The following is a 17,347-nucleotide window of genomic DNA, read 5'->3' as shown; positions in this document are numbered from 1 at the left end:
AGGTGAGTCACAAATGCAAACCACATTTGTGACTTTAAATTTTCTAGTGACCACATTACAAAGGAGCCCTGGTGGCACAGTGGTTAGGTGCTATGGCTGCTAAACAAAAGATTGACAGTTCAAATCCACCTGCCACTCCTTAGAAACCATATAGGGCAGTTTTTTTCTGTCCTATAGGGTCGCTCTGGGTCAGATTTGAATAGACAGAAATGGGTAAACATTAAAAAAAGTTAAAAAAAAAAGCTATGATTAATTTTAATATTTCAATGTATTTTATTGAACTCAATAAATTCAAAAGCATCATTTCAACCTGAAAACAAAATAAAAAATTACTGAGATACTTTACATCCTTTTTCTTGGTACTAAGTTAAGTCTTTGAAATTCCCTGTGTATTTTACAATTAAAGCACATCTCAGTTCTGAATAGCTACATTTCAAATGCTCCTTGGAAATATATGGCTAGTGGTTATCTTATTGTCCAGGTCTGGACTGATGGAACAATACGTACTCCTTATAGATAACATGTACATACAAAATACCTAGATTACTTTTCCAAGCATTAGGTTCAATTTCTAGCAAATAGAAGTTCTTCAGATCTTTGCTTTCTATGTATGAATGGATGGTAAAAGAAATAAATGAACAAAGTAATTTAATAATAAAATACAAGAGCATAGAATGTCAAAAATAACAAGTTAATTGATAGGGTTTTATTAAATTTATCTGTTGAGAGAAGTGATACAAAGGACAGGTATATTAGAAAGAAAATAAAAGGTCATGTTGTCATGGTAAGGATTTTGAATTTTATTCTAACAATCAAAAAGGACCTGCCATAGGACAGTGGCACATTATCTCTAGTGTGTTGGATAAATCATGGAAAGAAGATTGGATTCACCTAAGTAACGGGCTGTCAGTTATCTAGTGCTGCTGTAAGAAATACCACAAATGGATTGCTTTAACAAAATATATATATATATATATATATATATACACACACATATTTTATCACAGTTTAGGAGGCTAGAAGTCCAAATTCATGGCACCTGCTCTACGGGGAAAGCTTTCTGTCTCCACTGGCTCTGGGAGCATGTCCTTGTCTCTTTTCAGCTTCTGTTCCTAGGCTTCTTGGAGATCTCCATATGCCCGGGCATCTATCTTCTCCACTCTGGTTGCTTCTCTGTGCCTAATCTGCCTGATTTATCTCAAGAAATCAAAAGACACGTTGCATTGGGTAAATATGCTGCAAAGGACCTCTTTAAAGTGTTGAAGAGCAAAGACGTCACCTTGAAGACTAAGGTGCGCCTGACCCAAGCCATGGTATTTTCAATTGCGTCATATGCATGTGAAAGCTGGACAACGAGTAAGGAAGACCGAAGAAGAATTGATGCCTTTGAATTGTGGAGTTGGTGAAGAATGTTGAATATACCTGAGACTGCCAAAAGAATGAACAAATCTGTCTTAGAAGAAGTGCAACTAGAATGCTCCTTAGAAGCAAGGATAGGGAGACTGCATCTTACATACTTTGGACATGTTGTCAGGAGGGATCAGTCCCTAGAGAAGGACATCAAGCTTGGCAGAGTACAGGGTCAGGGGAAAAGAGGAAGACCCTCAACGAAGTGGATTAACACAGTGGCTGCCACAATGAGCTCAAGCAGAACAACGATTGTTAAGGACGGCTCAGAACTAGGCAGTGTTTCCTTCTGTTGTGCATAGTGTCACTATGAATCGGAACCGACTCGATGGCAGCTAACAACAACAACAACATGATTTCCTTAAAATACACCTACTTTCATATGGACTAGTTAATATAACAAATAAAACTCTATCCCCAAATGGAATTACATCCACAAATATAAAAAGCCAAAAGCCAAAACCCATCGCCATCTAGTAGATTCCGGCTCATGACAATCCTATAGGACAGGGTAGAACTGCCCTATTAGGTTTCCAAGGGTGTAAATCTTTATGGAAGCAGACTGTCATATCTTCCTCCAGGAACAGGTGGTGGATTTGAACTGTCAACCTTTCAGTTAGCAGCCAAGCACTTTAACCACTGAACCACCAGGGGTAGTTTCCACAAGTATAGGAGTTAAGATTTACAACAGATATTTTTCAGGGTCACAATTTAATCCTTAACACTGGTTTACAAAAACAAAACTTAAAAAGTGAGGCCATTATATAATTTATACAGAAGGCTGTTGATATTTAAGAGTTTTTATAATTTATCATTTTTTAATTACAGATGCACCAAATGTGACGAACAAAAACTCTAAAATTGAAATAAGCAAGACAGCATGGGTATATCAGAAAGTATGCAAAAAATTTGTTAATTATTAGGGTTCCATTAATTTGGATTTTGTAATCCCACTCCTTTCAATATTAGAGATAAGTTTTAAACTTATTTTTGGTTTATTTTACCCTGATGAGCCTTTGCCCCATTAACTAACATAAATCAAACCACTTGCATCATGCAGATTTCAATCAATACCTTTGCAGTTTCCAGAAAAAGAGTTCGTCTGGATTCGTGTTCCATTAGACCTTTTTAAAATAGGTTTATAAACGGAACTGTAGGGACTCAGTCTAGCCTGTAATATAATATCGGGGCCTAAGCCTAGTTATGATTCATTTTTCCCCACAATTTCAATACTATTGACAAATTACTAGCTTAAAAAAAGTGCCAACAAATAAAGTGCTAACAAAACATTAGCATTAATGTTTAAAAATCAATTTCAAACAAATATATAACAAAGTTTCATTAAACTAAACTTGTTTAAAGAAATTAACACCCACCACAATTTATAGAAGTGTTGAAATAGAGTCTCATGGTTTATTAACTATACCTGGGGATTAATTTAAACACTTCTAAAAATGTATTAATTTTTTAGACCTCTAGGGTGCCATTTTGGTAAATTACTGCTGTAGTGTATTAAATCATTATGGTACTAACATGTCTCTTATGTTAGCTCTGAACTTTTCAACTATTAAACTAAATATAGCCTAGGGTATATTATGATTGAATATCAAACGAGAGGCTAATGATGGGCAGAGGCTGATGGAGCTCCAAGAGTCAGGCAGGCAGGCCTTGATTTTCCTGATAGCTCTAACAAGGTATGTAGTTACTTTTCTATGGATGTGATTAGAGACATTTTTTTCACTGGCACTTGAAGAGTTTAAGAATCCCTTCTCACTCTATTCTCTTCCCTAAGCATGCAATACTGAGCTATCTACTGCCAAAACATTTCAAAGAAGTAATGATCTCAGTGAAAGTTTGCATAGTGGCTTTATTATTTATTTTTTCTATACAACATATTTTAAAATTTTCTTTAATGTTCTGTAATTAAATTACAGTTTGATTATACCATTTATACATTAATATTTTCTTGTTCTGTTCTTCACATATTTTTAAATTATAGATCAACTTAAGGTCATCTTTGAACACCACTCCTTATAATCCCCACCACCCTTTCTGAATATAATCACTGTTGTCCATTTATTGCATAAACCTCCAGAGAATTACCTATGCCTTTAAATGCATATTATATGCATGCATACATACAAACTGCATCTCATATGCTTGTTCGCCTTAGGAGGCACGATTATTAATGTATATAGAGTATGTGAGTTTATAAAAATGTATCATAATCTCTGAATCTTTTCTTTCTACTACAAAATGCCTTATAGAATTATCTTTGTTGGTACATAGCTACCCTACTCAATAGTTTTAACTGAGGCAAAAGTTTTCATAAAGATAAATCATAATTTATTTATCCATTACCTTATTGATGGACGTTTTGATCAGCTGGGTTATCTTGGGGGAAAAAAAAATAAAGTATATATTGTCTTACATGATAAGAAACATGGCGTTTGTATGTTGTCAGGGATGAATTATGAGGTCATCAAATTCCTGGATTATTTTTTATATTTGTGCTTAACTGTATTTATCATTTGGACATTTTTCTCATGTTTACAAGATAATATAATAATTCCTACTATGGCCCCTTCATGTAGCCAAATCCATTTGTAGAAAACAATAAGTCACTCATGTATGACTGAAATTCATATAAAGTATCATTTAAAAAAAACCTTCATAAAACTTTGTTCTAGTCTTGTTAGCTATGGTGGCACTACGTTCTCAGACTTAGACTAGCCACCATCAGTGTGAATGGAAATAAACTCATTGAATAAGTAGATTTTTGATAGCCAGAAAGAAGATAAGCAAATGACTTTTGGTAATTAACTAAAGGATCTGCCACAGATTTTATCGCTCTTGATTTTGCTTTTTGCATATTACAATTGATACTTGCAAAAAATGTCTTCGCCAGGTCTTCGATGCACATAAGCAAATATTTCTATGAGATAGATGCAAAGATGTGGAATAGCAGGCTTGTTGTTAATTTTAATAGCTACATTCAAATTGCCTGTAGATTTTTATACCTGTTTTTTTGTGGTGACCCACATAATTCATTATTTGAACAAGAACATCAGTCATAGTGAAAGGGGAGATTATTAATAATTATACCAGGTGAACAGGCAAAATATGAGACTGTCCAGAACCAACCAAGAAAATTTGATTGTACTATATTTATACCTACTATTGGTGTATGGGAGGGAACATCCAACCAAAACTTGGTATTCTCAAAACTTTGAATGTTATTTGAGACATAAAAATCAGAATCCGATATGGAATATATATCTACTGGACATTTGCTTTTTCATCTTTTAGGAAATACCTGATTTTATTTTTTTATACATACATACATACATATATATATATATTTTTTTCTCCCAGTTAGGTACATGTTCTTCAAGTCTTTTCTAGAGTAGTGGTTTAACAAAATCAATTCATCATAAATAAAAGTCTTTTCTTTCATGTCATTTGCTTTTGTGTATCTTGTAAAAAAAAAAAAAAGCCTAAATACCCTAGTATCTTCAATTTAATTTCATGAATTTACTTATAATAGTCTTTTAAATTTTTATTTGTGGTTCTTTAACTATTTGTTATCAAAAACAAAGATTTAGTCATGTAAGGCAAGGAGATAACTTACTTATTTTCCCCACATGACAGTTAATTTTCCCAACACCATTTATTAAATTGTTCCGATTTTAAAAGCACCTTCAAAATTATTATTTTCATTAAAAATCAACCTTTCCAATTTTTTTTTCCAATTTGGGAATGGCTTTCACTTTCCAAAGTGATTAAATGTGACAAAAGTTTCTATTCCTCCATAAACAACTAGAAAACTGTACAAAATATATGAACCAAAAATTTTCAGCCGATGAATAGCATATGCAAGGCAGAGCTGTGGCCTCTGAGAGAAAGAAAATAAAGATGTAAGTTAGATTGTTGCAGTTAACTGCTTTGAGGCGGATTCCAAGCTATAGTGTAGGAAAACCAAACACACTGCAGTGGAGTCAATTCTGACTCGTAGCCACCCCTAGGGCCAAGTAGAACTGCCCCATAGAGTCTCCAAGGAGCGGCTGGTAGTTTTGAAGTGCTGACATTTTTGGTGAGCAGCGGAGCTCTTAACCACTTCACCACCAGGAAAAATTCACTGACGTCCAGTAACCTGTGATAGAAATACTGAAATAAAAGTATAAATAAGGGGAAATATATTTTAAAAATCTAGAAAAACTGGAACCAATTCAACAAATGCTAAGATTTTTAAAGAGTTATTAACCGTTAATGCAAAGTTACAAACAATATTAAAAAATTTAAAGGTCAATAGTCCTTGAGAATAAAGGAAGCATATACACATAAAGATGTGGATAGAGAGAGAGAGAGACATAAACACAGACATAGGAATTGAAGATAGATTAGCATTACATGTAACCTTGCGGAAAAATTAGAATAAAGTATGAACCAAATTGCAGCAGCCCGGGTAAACACAAAAGACTGGAGCAACTGGCAATACTCTGAAGAGAATTTGTACTAATATCAGTTAATGGCCTTCTCTGACAGGAAAATAAATTGGTCAGAGAGACAAGGGAGAATAGAGACAACAAATATTGATTTCTCTGTTGTTTTCTGGCCTTATGCCGTCTGAAATTATCACTGATAAGTTAGCTAAGTCAAATAGTTGACCATTGCTAGTGGATGAGTGAATGATCAACTTTCACTTCAATCCTGAGAGTTATCCATGGTTCTACCACAGCTCTGAGGACCTACATATACTGGGAACCAATTCAGAATAAGACTATCTTGCAAAAGGAACAAAATGAGATTCTAAGTAAGCTTAAAAATTGGGGAGTAAAAATGTCCTTTCAAAAACTGGATAAATTTAGACAGAGAGAAGTAGAAGATGATGTATATTGTTGAGGAAATATGTAAAAGTGTAATATTGTCCCAAGCTTAAGTAAGCACATGTTTACATACTGAACTGATACAATTTACATAATTCCTAATCAGACATTGTGAAATCCATTTACAAATTTCTGATATTAAAACAGCATTTGTTAAATTGTTATATAAAATAATATCTTGGCCCACAAAGATTAAAACATATTTTAAACAAATTTTACAATTCCGTCATGAGGCCTTCCTTTCCTAAATTTGAGTTCAGTGATTTCAGGTTGGGCTATGATGTGCATGTATATCTCAGTTTTCCTTGCTCACCTCTGGACAAGCCAACTGCAAATATTTAATCACCCTGGATAGTGGATCTTCTGTAATAAATCTTCATTGGATGAGCAGATTCCCCAAAATAAATCATCTATGTGTGAGCAAAACAACTTTGTTCAAATATCCATGGAAAAAGAGCTCATCTGTCATAAATCAAAGATAGATAAGTGGATCCGACTTGATTTACTGCCTGTATCCATGACTATGGGTTTCCTTTACCTAAGATATACCACGTGTTTGAAAAAAACATATAGTTTAGAAAAACAGTGAAGAATTACCACCCTAATATTTCCTTAGAAAGCCTATTTTCCAGGGAAGCAATAACATGAGTAAAGTAAATTGCTAAATATGCTTCAGTTACATTAATTTAGCAATGTGATGTAAAGATAATTTTGGAATGATCAAAAAACTGCATACAAAGCTCAGGTGATCCAATTATTAATGTCATCTTGAAAGAATATTTTCTTCATCTGTAAAATTGAAGTGATAATAAACATCCTTACGGGCATTGTGAGGAGTAAATGAGGTGCTTGGTAAACACGAATTTAAAGCATCTCTTTTGTTCCTGGCACTGCGATACATGGCAAGATATACAGAGTTCCTATTTTTCACAAGAAGGGGTGGCAAAAATAAATTAATCAGAAACCAGTATAATAATACTCAGACAAAGCTATCAATTGTTGTTATTGGCTGTCACTGAGTTGATTCCAACTTATGGCAACCCGATTCTGCTTAGAGAACTGCTTCATAAAGTTTTCAAGGCTGCAACCTTTTGGAAGCAGATCTGTCTTCCCAAGTCCCCTTGGGTGGGTTCAAACTGCCAATCTTTCAGCTCATAGTTCAGGGCTTAACTGTTTGTGCCACCTAGGAATTTCTTAAGCTATCAACAGGGGATTATTAAAACAAATAGGGCATTATCATAGGCAAAAGATCTAAAAATGTCGACCTTCAAAGACGACTATTTATTTTCATTCAAGAACATATATACAATCTAATTCCTATAAAGATTATCTTAATAGAAAGACTACATGACAAAATTCTTCAATTTTCTAGTTTATTATAAAATGTCATCATATGTTCATTTATTTGTCAAACAAATATTTGAAGTACTAACAATATTCCAGGAATTTACTAGAAAATTAGATATAGCTATACCTTCGAGGAGAGCAGAAAAGTATACCTTGCTTCTTATGCCATCACCCAGCAATCATTCAGATATTTAAAGGGTATAATAAAGAGATAATTTGTATTGGAGAATTGAATAAATGATGAACTCTAGGAAGGCAATTATTTTATAGATAGATGTATAGGTGAGCCTGATACAGAAAAAGTTTTAATCTTTTGATTATTCTTAAATCCTATCTTTCTTAAACCTGGACTTTTATCCTGCAGCTGAAAATAATGAAAAAAGATAACTTTTTGGAGTATTGCTCTAAAGATACACAGAGAAATGTAGGCAGAATATGGGGTCGTGGGGTCAAGGAAATTTTTTTTTCTTTTTGTTAGAAAATGGGAGATCATAGAACATGTTTGGACACTGAGTCTGATCCAATAAGAGACTGATGATAAAGGAAAGAGAGAATAACCACAGGTGCAAAGATGACTCTTAAAGCTTAAAGGATACTTTAGATGGACAATGGGAAGAAAGGGGAGAAGGATATGTGCAAAGATTAGAAAGTGTGGGAATATATTCACATATATATAATATAGTTTTAAATATACATAAAAATATATATGTATACGTTAGATATATATGTAACTAAATTATCGTGACACAGAGGTTAAGCCTCTGGCTGCTAACCAAAAGGTCAGCAGTTTGAATCCACCAGCTTCTCCTTGGAAACCCTATGGGGGTAGTTTTACTGTGTCTTGTAGGGTCGCTATGAAGTGGAATCAACTCGAAGCCAGTGGGCAATGAGAATATGGAACTAAATTAGTTCAGGAGGTTTAGACAGGGGTCAGATCATAAAATCCCTTCTAAGTCTTGCTAATCACTTTGGATTTTATCCAAAGCCAATGGAGCATCACTGATGTCTTTAACAAGGGAAATAATTAGATCATATTTGCATTTTAGGAAGAGCACTACGGTAGCTAGGGCAAGATGGACTAAAAAAAAGGACTTAATTCAACTCTTATATACTATCAGAAAATATAAGGACAATAGATAAGCCAAGAAAACATACACTGAAGATAATACGTACAAATACTATAGATTATACCTATATGTATATATACACACATTTGTTTATATATACCTAACCTACAGTATTTTATACATATATAAACACATTTGCTTATTATATATATATTCTTTTAATATGGCTTCTGCCGAAGGAGTTGCTATCTTATGATTTTTTTTACTTGTGTTCTGTATAAATTATTATCCTGCAAATTACACCATCTAATGCAGCTTAATGCAGCTTACCAAAAATATTTTCTGCTAGAGTTAACGCACTACTGAATTCAATAGCTCTTAGCTTTAGTCTTTGTAGATATTATATAAAGGCAAAAAGAGTTATAATGCTAATGAAATTTATTTATACCTATGGCGACATTTCTGTTTTGTTATGGACAGGATAAAATATCAACATGTCTTTTTAAAGGTCAAATATCTTTGCATAATATATCTCATTCACTGAGATATATATAAATTAATGTGTAATTTTGCTGCTCAATTCATCAAGCATTCCTGTTGTCAAAACAAGCTTTCAACTTTTGTGGCACTGATATTTACCTATTTATCAATTTTCCTCCTTTCTTTTTCTTTATACTTTCAAAATGCCTTTTCATACTCATTTTTAGGAGTCCCGTACATGCTGATTCTATTGTTCATAGATTATTCTCACGAAGACATTGAATTGATTTAGGCTGATTTGTCCCCTCAGAGAAACAAGTGTCTGATTTTACCATCGAATCTAGAAGATGAAGAACCATTTTCAAAAAGTCAATTTCCTTACCACATTCTTGTGAAAAATTATTCTAATACAGAAGCAGGTACAACCCGTCCTTAGGCTTATATTTAGTGGTTTCTCCCCTAAACACAAGGGTCATATTCAAGTAAGGTATGTAAATTTTTAATTTTTAAATTGTTTTCCTTTGAAATCAAAAGTATTATACGTTTAAGCTTACTACAAAGTATAGGATTTTACATAGTAGGCACCTTTGTACAATCTCGTACTCCAGCAAATTGCTGGGCCCTCACATAAAATTCAGGGATAGAAAGCAGTTTTCTTTCTTTTTTTTGTTGTGCTTTAGATGAAGTATACAGAACAAACTAGTTTCTCATTAAACAATCAATACACATATTGTTTTGTGACGTTGGTTGCCAACCCCATGACATGCCAACACTCTCTCTTCTCGACATTGGGTTCCCCATTTCCATTTGTCCAGCTTTCCTGTCCCCTCCTGCCTTCTCATTTGAAAAGAGTTTTCTGTTTTGTACTTTGATTAAGAACAAGGGCTCTGAATTAAAATGGAGTTCTGGAGATACCACTTTCTAACTGCTCACTTTTGGCAAGCCTCATAATCATTCTGTGAATGAGTTTCCTCTTCTGTAAAATGATGATAAAGCCCCTCCTCCCTCCAGAAAAAAAAAAAAAACCACTGCTTTTGAATCAACTCTGACTCACAGAGACCCTACAGGACAGAGCAGAACTGCCCCATAGGGTTTCCAAGGAGCAGCTGGTGGACTCTAACTGCCGTCCTTTTGATTAGCAGACAAGTTCTTAACCACTACACCACCAGAGCTCCTAAAATGATGATTAAAAAAAAAAACCAGTGCCAAGATATAAAAATCAAAACCCATTAATTAAAAAAAGAAAAGAAAGGGCCTAAAACATAATGATTTGTTTTATATGGCCATGAAATTTCTTGATTCATAAAGATCCACGTTCCTTCTTTGTATAACAGTTGTCTCCTCTCACTGATTTATTGTGTTCCATTTATATCCTATTTTAGGAAAGAAAGTTCTAAAACCACTCATGACCTAGTAACAATCTTTATTTTGAATCAAAGACTGAATTCTAAAAAAATGAAGTTTATTTTTTGAGGCAGTAGTTTTTTTTTTGGTTTGGTTAAATTAAGTGATTTAACAGAATCCTTAAAAACAAACTATAAGCCTGTTTCTTTGTTTTTTCTCAAATAGATGAAGTCATTGCTAATATAAAATTTATATTATTTGAAATAATCAGAAACACTGATGATGGATCATAGTTTGTAAGACAGCTGTCAGCATATCATACATATAAATTCAACATTACCCCATTGCCTCATTGCTGCTGAGTCAATGGTGCAATCATTAAGTGCTTGGCTGTTAACCCAAAGGTCAGCTGTGTGAGCCCACCAACCACTCCATGGGAGAAAACTGTGGCAATCTGCTTCTGTAAAGATTTACAGCCTTAAGAACCATATGGGGCAGCTCTACTCTGTCCTATAGGGTCACTATGAGTTGGAATTCAACATTGGTATGCATCTAATACAAGCTGGGCACTGTGTTAGGTGCTGGGAATACAGAGGTAAACAAAACAGACAGGTTATCCCTGCTCTCACCTTTTTTATGCAGTAAAGAATCTCCTTTCTTATCTACTTCCTCTTTCAAATTTTTTGCCTCAATTTGACAGAGTTATCAAAATCATAGCACAAATGCTAGAATGCTCTGTAAAATGGGAGCCACTGTGCTTCAGCACTGAACAAAGGGCTGTCATGTAGTTTCTGTACTTAATCTTTGTGACATGTTTTAATTAACTAGAGGTGCATGTCTTTGCCTCATTAAAAGGTATAATTTTTCAAACCTTTGATATGTAATAACAATAGCAACAAAAAAAATAGGCATTAACACATTAAGAATTTAAAGTATTTCCTAGTATATGTAATATTAGGTAGTTTTTGTTAGGTGCTTTCTAGTAGGTTCCCACTCATAATGACCTTAAGCAAAACGGAAGAAAACACTGCCTATCCTGCGCCATCCTCACAATCATTGTTATGCTTGAGCCCATTGTTGCAGCCACTGTGTCAATCCATCTTGTTGATGGTCTTCCTCGTTTTCCCTGTTCCTCTACTTTACCAAGCATGATGTCCTTCTCCAGGGTCAAAAGAGGTAATATCAAACAAAAAATAAGAAAATGTGTTTCTGTTACTTCATTAATAAAAAGGGTAACTTTAAATAATTTAATTTGTTTTTGCAGATAAGCTTCCTTATTTGTCAAATGGAAACCAAACAATCGTACTAATTATGTTTAAATTCAAATAATGCCACGCCATGTTCACATTAGAAACAGCGTAGTATTCAAGTCCTATTCCTATGCTATTGTAAGCATTCGTCAAATGCTCAATTATTGTCTTAAGTTATGTGTGTGTAAATAATCACATGTATGCAAATATAAGGAATTTTGGAAGTTACCAGGTTAAAATTCTAAAAATTTAAGTCTTATAGAGCTATTATTATATAATTGGATATCAATGCTAATAAAATAGTTTTCTTTGCAAAGGAAACACATAAGTACAACTTACAAAACTGGTACAAATTTTTCCTTGTATTTTTATGATAAAGATACTAAAATTAAAGTTCAGAAAATTTGAGGTGGCTCTAAAATTTTCTTCTTTTGCTTCTTTTTTGTTGTGTTAAATGTAAATATAGATGTAGATACAGATGTAGATAAACAGATGTAATATAATATAACTAAATATATATAAATAAATACACGCATAAAATAACAAAATGTCTGCCATTTCAACATTATAAAAGTCATTTACTGTCAAATTATATCAAATTTATTGTCAAAAAGACATTTCAAGATCAATCCTGGGTACAACACAATCATTGATATGATAATATCCATAGACTTCCAAGGAAGACCAGTTAACATGACTATTATACTCACTCCTCACTTGACAACATGATTATATTCTGAAGACCAGGTGGTTATGTGAAAATCAGCATTATGTGAAAATGGAAAATAACCACAGCAGATCACAAAATGGAGGATAACTACATCATTACATAAGTGCCAAATTACATCCTTACATAACTGCCAAATCACTGAGAACAATGGCCCAACCAAGCTGACACATAACTTTAGCCATCACAGCCAGCTTTACGCCTGCCTAGGGCCTGAAAAAGAAGCAGCCCCTCAATGAGATGGATTGACACAGTGGGTGCAGCAATGGGCTTAAGCATAATAACGATTGTTAGGATAGTGCAGGACTGGGCAGTGTTTCATTCTGTTGTACACAGGGTCGCTATGAGTTGGAACCAACTCAATGACACCTAACAAGAACATAAACATGGGCCTCACTGAATGGAATACTTAGGAATCACATTGGCTACATCTGTGGATATGGCAATGGAGAAACTCAATATCATCAGTCAGAGCAAGTTCAGGGGCCAATTTCGGAATGGACGATCAATCGCTCATATGCAAGTTCAAGTTGCAGCTGAAGAAAATTGAAATAAGTCCATGAGAAGCAAAGTACAACCTGCAGTATATCCTAATGAATTTAGAGAGCATCTAAAAAATAAATCTGATGCATTCAACACTAACGACTGAAGAACAGACAATGACATCAAAGACATAATACATAAAGAAAGCAAAAGATCATTAAAAAGAGAGGAAGGAAAGAAAAAAAGGCTGAAATGGACATGAGAAGAGACTCTGAAACTTGCTCTTGAACACAGAGTATCTGAAGTGAATGGAAAAAATGATGAAGTAAAAGAGTTAAACAGATGGTTTCAAAGGGCAGCACAAGAAGACAACATAAAGTATTATAATGAACTGTACAAATACCTCGCATTAGAAAATCAAAAGGGAAGAACAAGCTTGGCATTTCTCAAGCTAAAAGAACTGAAGAAGTATTTCAAGCTTTGAGTTGCAATATCGATGCATCTGAATTGCAGTGTTGGAGACAAAGATTGAATATATCACGGACTGCCAGAAAAATGAACAAATCTGTCCTTAGAAGCAAAGATTATGAGATTTTGTCTCACATACTTTGGACATGTTATAGAGGGACCAGTTCCTGGAGAAGGACATCAACCTGCGTAAAGTAGAGGGTCTACAAAAAAGAGGAAGATGTTCATGAGATGAATTGACCCAGTGACAGCAACAATGGGCTCAAACATAGCAAGGACTGTCAGGATGGCTCAGCGTCAGGCAGTGTTTCATTCTGTTGTTCATACAGTCTCTAGGAGTTGGAATCAACTTGATGACACCTAATAACAACTGCAACATATATTTCATATTTGCTGATATTAATAAAAATCTGCAAATTAATGTATAAACAATCTATCTTAGGAACAATTCGTATTTTTGCTCTTTTATTGATTACTATATCAATTGATGGCATCCCTACATTATCAACTACAGAAACAATTAAGGGATCTACAACTAGCTAAAAGGTTAGAAGTTTGAACCAGCCAGAGGCACCTTGTAAGACAGCTCTCATGATCTACTTTCAAAAGTCCACAGCCTTGAAAACCCTATGCTGTTGTTGTTGGGTGCCATCAAGTTGGTTCTGACTCAAAGTGACCCTGTGTACAGCACAACAAAACACTGTCTGGTCTTGCTCCATTCTCACAATCATTGCTATGTTTGAGCTCATTGATGCAGCCACTATGTCAATACCATCTCGTTGAGGGTTTTCCTCTTTTTCAGTGACCATCTAATTTACTAAGCATGGTGTCATTCCCCAGGGACTGGTCCCTCCTGACAACATGTCCAAAGTATGAGAGATGAAGTCTCACCATCCTGGCTTCTAAGGAGCATCCTGGCTGTACTTCTTCCAAGACAGATTTGATCATTCTTATTGGAGCCCATGGTGTATTCAATATTTTTCACTAACACAATGATTCAAAGACATCAATTTTTTAGTCCTCCTTATTCATTGGCCAGCTTTCACATGCATGTGAGGTGACTGAAAATACTATGGTTTGAGTCAGGTTCACCTTAGTCCTCAAAATGACATCTTTGCTTTTTAACACTTTAAAGAGGTCTTTTGCAACTGATTTGCCCAATGGGATATGTCCTTTCATTTCTTGACTGCTGCTTCCATGGACGTTGATTGTGGATCCAAGTAAAATGAAATCCTTGGCAACTTCAATATGTTCTCCACTTATTATGATGTTGCTAATTGGTAAAGTTTTGAAGATTTCAGTTTTCTTTTCATGTTGAGGTGCAATCCATACTGAAGGCTGTAGTCTTTGATCTTCTTCAATAAGTGCCTCAATTCCTTTTCAGATTCACCAAGCGAGGTTGTGCTATCTGTATATCACAGTTTGTTAATGATTCTTCCTCCAGTCCTGATGTCATGTTCTTCTTCATATAATCCAGTGTCTCAGATTGAATAAGTATGATGAAAGGGTACAATTCTGGAGTCTACCTTTCCTGACTGTAAAGCAGGCAGTATCCTCTTGTTCTGCTTGAATGACTTCCTCTTGATCTATGTACAGGTTTCTCAGGAGCACAATTAAGTGTTCTGGAATTCCCATTCTTCACAGAATTATCTATAATTTGTTATGATCCATACAATGGAATACTTTTATGTATTCAGCAAAACACAACAAACATCTTTCCGTTTTCCCTGGCTTTTAGTCAAGATCTATCTGACATCAGCAATAACATCCCTCCTTCCATGTCCTCTTCTGAATCCAACTTGAATTTCCTGCAGTTCCTTGTCAATATATTGTGTCAATCACTTTTGAATGAATGATCTTCAGCAAAATTTTACTTGTGTGTGATATTAATGATATTGTTTGATAATTTTAACATTCTGTTGGATCACCTTTCTTTTGAATGGGCACAAACAGGGATCCTTTCCTGTTGGTTGGCCAGGAAGTTGTCTTCCAAATTTCTTGATTCCTCCAGTTCTGCATCCCTTTGTTGAAACATCTCAATTGGCATTCCGTCAATTCCTGGAGTCTTCTTTTTCACCAATGCCTTCAGTGCAGCTTGGACTTCTTCCTTCAGTACCATCAGTTCGTGATCATACGCTTCCTCCTGAAATGGTTGAATGTCAACCAATTCTTTTTGGAACAGTGACTCTGTGTATGAAAAGCCTATGGATCAGTTCTATTCTGAACAACTGCGGTTGCCATGAGTCTGAATTGACTCAACAGCAACTGACAAAAATAACAAATAGCAGTTGATAATATATGAATCATTAGGATGAGCAGATATCTTGACACACGTCATTTATTCTGTAATTTTAAGCTAACATAAAACCCTACATGTATGCTTTTATTTGGGGTACATGCATGTTGTTTAATAAACAATTTATATAATAAATTGCATGCCAAAATATATATTGCAATATATAAATATAAATTATCAGAAATCTTTCATGATAATTTTAAATTACCTACCTTATATTTATGGAACTATTTTGATTTTATGCCAAGAACAATATCTTTGTCATTAGATGCAGAAAAAGAACTGGGTAAAACTTAACATTTATTTATGATAAAATCTCTCAGCAAGTAGAATTGGATTCCTTATGCTGAAAACAAAATCTAAAAAAAAATACAACTATGACTAATATCATATTTAATGGTGAAAAACTGAATGCTTTCTTTCTACTATTTAGAATAAGCGAAGACTGTCTTTTATCAAACTTGAAATCCTTGTCAGCATAACAATAAGGAAAAATTAATTAATTAATTAATTAAAATGCATTTAGATTTAAAGATGAAGTAAAACTGTTAATTTGTTAACTACATGATCTACACTGAAAATTTTAAAGCATTTTATAAAATATCTTCTAAAACTAAGTGAACTTAGCAAGATCTCAGAAAACAAAACAAGTATATATAAAAATTATTCATATTCATACATACTAACAATGAAAAAGTAGAATGTGGGATTTGTAAGTCTATATGGAAAAAATAAAATGCATAATAACAATAGCATAAAAAATGAGGATATAGAAATTAGAGGAATACTGTTTTAAGATTTTTACAATACATTTAAAAAGTCATAATATGGTTAATATTAACTGAAGCCTCAAATTATGAGCAAGATGCAAAGCTAATAAACCAATAAATGGAGGTAAAGTGGAATGATAAATGAATAATCAATTCCAAAGGAGACATGAAAAGAAGAAAAAAGATAAAATATAGAGCTGAAAAAAAAGATAAAAGAAATAACATTATAGTAAATTCAAACCCAAGTAACAATTATTACTTTAAATGTAAAAACAGAGATTTTCAGTTCTGACAAAAAGTATGTCCAAATATGCAGTCTACAAGAAACTTACTTTAAAATTAAAGTTCAGTATAGGTAAGAATGAAAGATGGAAATAATAAAGCACTAATCTGAAGAAAACTGGAATGGCTATATAAATGAACAATGTAGACTTCAGGACAAGAAATATTATGAAATATTGTCATAAAAGGTAAATACATCAAAAGGTGAAGTAAAATTTATTCAATAGAAAGATGTAGACAAATTAACAATTATACTTGGAGATTTCAGCAACTATCTCAAAAATTAATGAACCGTTAGATAAAAAAAAGATTAAAGATGTAGTATGCAAAAACAACACTGTGAACCATCTTGGCCTTCTATTTACTGAACACCCTCAAATAACCAAACATTCTCTTCAAATGCACGTAGAATAGTCACCATGGTTGATCATATTTTAGGCCATAAAATGTGTTTCATTCAATACAAAATGAAACATGCAAAGTACACTTACTGATAGAACTATGATGAAACTAAAATTAATTAATAGAAAGATTTTTTTA

The sequence above is a fragment of the Loxodonta africana genome, chromosome 20 (genome assembly GCF_030014295.1).
Source record: "Loxodonta africana isolate mLoxAfr1 chromosome 20, mLoxAfr1.hap2, whole genome shotgun sequence".
Taxonomy (NCBI): domain Eukaryota; kingdom Metazoa; phylum Chordata; class Mammalia; order Proboscidea; family Elephantidae; genus Loxodonta; species Loxodonta africana.
The sequence above is the reverse complement of the archived record's forward strand: the minus strand, read 5'-3'. Positions refer to the sequence as shown.